Raw genomic sequence first — 4123 nt, 5'->3', positions numbered from 1 at the left:
AATACTATGCAACTCGCAGGAACAATGATTTTGTAAATTACTGCCTAACTTGGCAGGGATTGGAAAGCATTATGCTAAGTGAACTAACTCATTCTCATAAGGACAAATGTTGTACAAGACCATTATTTTAGAAAGTATATGAAGATCCAAGGCTGGGAAGGGAGCAGAGGGGTGTGGATCGGGAAGGAGGGAGCTTAATCATAGTGTCACATAATTTGACGGGTGGAAGGAGGAGTGGGTAAAGGGAAGGAGAAAGATCCAGTATGAAAAACAGTGTGTACAAACTTTGTAAGTAAACTAGTATAAAATAAAAAATTTATTAAATAAAATAATAAATTGTCAATGAGCACATAAGAAGATGCTAAATATCATTAGTCTTTCGGAAATACAAATTAAAATCACAGTGTGAGACAATGTTACACCTTAAGGATTATTACTATTTCTTAAAAAACCAATCCCTAAACTGGAAAATGGCAAAAATGTGGAGAAAGTGAAATCACAATGCTGTTGTTATGTAGAGTTGCCGAATAGCGGATGGTAGTGGCTGTACTTGCCCTCACATACTTGGCCTCCAGGTGGTGCTGCCGGGCACCGGGCCTGCTGCTGGGTTTAGGGCCTCACTGGGGGGGGGGGGCATTGGCTGCCCAGAAGCGGTTACTGGCACCAATGCTCAGTTGTAAGAAGAGCTCAATGAGTGTTTCCATCCACACCTTCCTATCCATCTTCAGACTCCATACCTTGGAGATGCCCAGGCCACAGTGCTCCCCTGCGCAGCGCTTGCAGATGACAACACAGCGGTTGACAGGAGCCTAGTCAGGCTGGGAAGCCCCACAGTCGGCACAGAACCTGGCCACAGTCCATATGCGCTCGGTCAACTCCAAGGTGGACAGGATTTCAGCAATAGCTCCCTGTATGGCCTCCAGCCACTGCTCCTTCTCTAGCTCCAAATCGGCCAAGAAGCTGAAGATGCCGTAGGTGGTGGTGAGGTAAAAGCTGTGCCAGTCCACTCCCTTGACATTGCCCACACTCATGTCGATGAAGGTGATGCCAATGCCGAGGTGATACTCCTCCAGATTCTTGTAGAGTTACAATTTGTCCCCCACTACAGCTTATTTTTAAAGCCACGCAGCTCTAGACTGCCTGAGTGGTCAGGCAGCTCTAAGACTTGAACTCCTGATAAACAGGCATTAGAGAGTCGGACCTGGGCATGCTGATCAGCCACAACCTGCTGCAGCGCTTGCATCCACTCCTTCCATTCAGTATCACTCTCTGGCCGGAAGGCAAAAGTCCGGTTGTTTGTGATCACTTCAAACTTCTGGTCCCCCGTGGCAGCCACTCGGGAGATGCAGGCCACGGTGATAAAGTGCTTGGAGTAGGCTTCATTGTTACTATCGAAATAATGCAGGTACTCAGCATCCAGTCTCACCCATAGCTTCTGATAAATTTAAGATGCCTGCGGTGGGTTCTTGTCCAGCCAGCCAGCCTTGATGACCGGTGTGATGAGGGTGGAGCCCCCAGGAAGCCCATCCATGGAGTGGGAGCTCGGGAATCAGGGGGCCGCTGGACAAGGGCAAACTCAGGATACTAGCACGCCATCTACCATTGGGGAAGCCCTTGTAGGTGTTGTCAGCCTCATCCTCATCCCCTGACAGCTTCTCTCCTTCGCTCAGTAGACTGGCCATGGGGACAGCCCATGGGACTCGGCTTGGTAGAGGCTACTCCCTCTTGATCATCATGCTGGCTGGGGCCCCTAGCCCCTCCTCTGGGACCTCATCGTACTCAGAGTCATCAAACTCTGGGACCAGGTGTAGAGGCTTTGGGGAGAATCTCAGGAGCACTGGGAAGTGGAGATAGGGGCTGAGGAGGCCTCTGGGAGAGAGTGGATGGGGACTCCTCACACTCTGTCTGGGGACAGGATAACAGTGATGGTGGTAGGAATTCTTCCTCTTTAGAAGGCCGGCTCACCAGCACACATGGAGGTCCTGTGCTCAGCCCTGCCAAATGTTGCTTGGCAGGCATTGGGGACAGCACAGGGTCTGGGGCAGCTGTGGACGGGGTGGAGAAGCAGGCAGGTGGATGACAGCTCATCCAGGGTGGGGTTGGAGGTGTGGGGGGCAGCCCCTCATCCTCCACATCAGTAGGAAGTGTTTCTGATGGAGCATTAGATGTAGGTGGTGAGTGGAAGATGTTGTTTCATGGACATTGGCCGTGGGGTGGGACAAGGCGCAGGGGCTGGGGGTGCATGGGCCTGGAGCACGCCAGACAGGATGCAGCACCGATGGCCAGAGAGCTGCACGCCCATGTCCAGCAAGCAGGCATCACTGAGGCCTCGGCACTCAGAAGCCCACAGCAGTCCATGCTGCTCAAAGAGGCCACTGTGCTGCTCCAGGTGCAGTGCCTACAGCTACTAGGCCACCGACAGCAAGGCGTTCACCTCTGCCATGGTCCCATATGCAGAGGCCCAGCTGCAGGGCTCTATCCAGACTTGTTCTGAGGGAAGACTCCATGCGGGAACCCGGGGAGCTGGCACCACCAGTGACTCAAACCGATGCTGCCAACTCGCAGGTGACAGGCTAGGCCAGGCACTCCTACCCCACAGGGCTCTTCCTCTCTCCCATCCCTTCCCATTCTTATTGTCTCCGACACACCTATCCCCATTACCCCAGTGACTGAATCAATCCATCTCATCGAGGGTCTTCCTCTCCTGCACTGTCCCTCCACCCTCCCAAGCATGACGTCGCTCTCCAAGGACTGCAACATGTCCAAAGTATGTCAGACGAAGCTTCAGAATTCTTGCCTCCAAGGAGCAACCTGGCTTCACCCTCTCCAGGACGAACTTATTTGTTCCCCTAGCAGAACACGGTATATTCAATACTCTTCTCCAACACCACAGCTCAAAGGCATCAATTCTCCTTCTATCATCCCTAGTCATTGTCCAGCTCTCTGACACATAACAAGTAATTGCAAAGACCATGGCCTGTATCAGGTGCACCTTAGTCTCCACACTGACATCCTTGCTCTTCAGTACTTTGGACAGCAGACTTTCCCAATGCAATTCATCTTTTAATTTCCTGGCTGCTGGTACCAAGAGTGTTGATTGTAGAGCCAAGCAAACTGAAGCTGTCAACAATCTCAATCTCTTCACCATCTATCATGATGCTGCCAATCAGCCCAATGGCGAGAATCTTCATTTGCTTGATGTTGAGCTTCAATCCATACTGAAGGCTGCAGTCCTTGACCTTCTGCCGCAAACACTTCAGGTCCTCCTCAGTTTCAGCAAGCAGGATTGTTTGTGTCATCTGCATAATGCAGATTGTTGATGAGTCTACCTCCAATCCTGATGTCACACTCCTCCTCATAGGGCCCAGCCTCCCAGATAATCTATTTTCTGCATATTGATTGAAAAGACAGGACACATCCTTGACACATCCCTTCCCAAATTTTGACCATCCAGTGTTTCCTTGCTCTGTTCTGACAACTGCCTCTTGGTACAAGTACAGGTTTCGCATAAGCTCAATCAAATGTTCTGGGATTCCCATTCTTTTCAGAGTCAGCCAGTTTGTTGTGATACACACAGTCAAATGCCTTTGCATAGTCAATGAAGCACAGTTAGAAATTCCTCTGGTACTCTCTGCTTTCAGCCAAGATCCATCTAACATTAGCTGTAATATCCCTAGTACCATGGCCTCTTCTAAACCCAGCCTGCACTTCTCGCAGTTCTGTCGGTGTGCTGTTCCAGTCGTTTTCAGATAATCTTCAGTAAAATCTTGCTTGCATGTGATATCAATGATACTCTTTGGTAATTTCCACACTCTGTCAGATCACCTTTCTTTTAAATGTGAACAAATATAGATCTCTTCCAGTCAGTTGACCAGGTCCTCCAGATTTCTTGGCACAACTTGGTAGCACTTCCAGGGCAACATCTGTTTGTTGAAATATGTTAATCAATATGCATTAATTCCTGGGGCCTTGTTTTTGCCAATTCTTTCAGAGAAGCTTGAACTTTTTCATACAATAGATTTTTTTTAAAAAAGGACATTTTAAAAGCTTTCTTCCTTGTTGGTTCTGCTATATACATGCTATATTTATAGCACATACCTGCCAAACCTATGTACGATTGTGG

General features: G+C 49.2%; 1 pseudogene; it reads right to left on the bottom strand.

The window, feature by feature from the left end:
- Nucleotides 1-510: 510 nt before the first annotated feature.
- LOC102868102 lies at nt 511-2443 on the bottom strand (annotated as a pseudogene).
- Between the last annotated feature and the right edge of the window lie 1680 nt (nt 2444-4123).

This window comes from Elephantulus edwardii, unplaced genomic scaffold, assembly GCF_000299155.1.
Source record: "Elephantulus edwardii isolate Elephantulus edwardi_28Jun2011 unplaced genomic scaffold, EleEdw1.0 scaffold00365, whole genome shotgun sequence".
Lineage (NCBI taxonomy): Eukaryota > Metazoa > Chordata > Mammalia > Macroscelidea > Macroscelididae > Elephantulus > Elephantulus edwardii.
The sequence above is the reverse complement of the archived record's forward strand: the minus strand, read 5'-3'. Positions and strand labels throughout refer to the sequence as shown.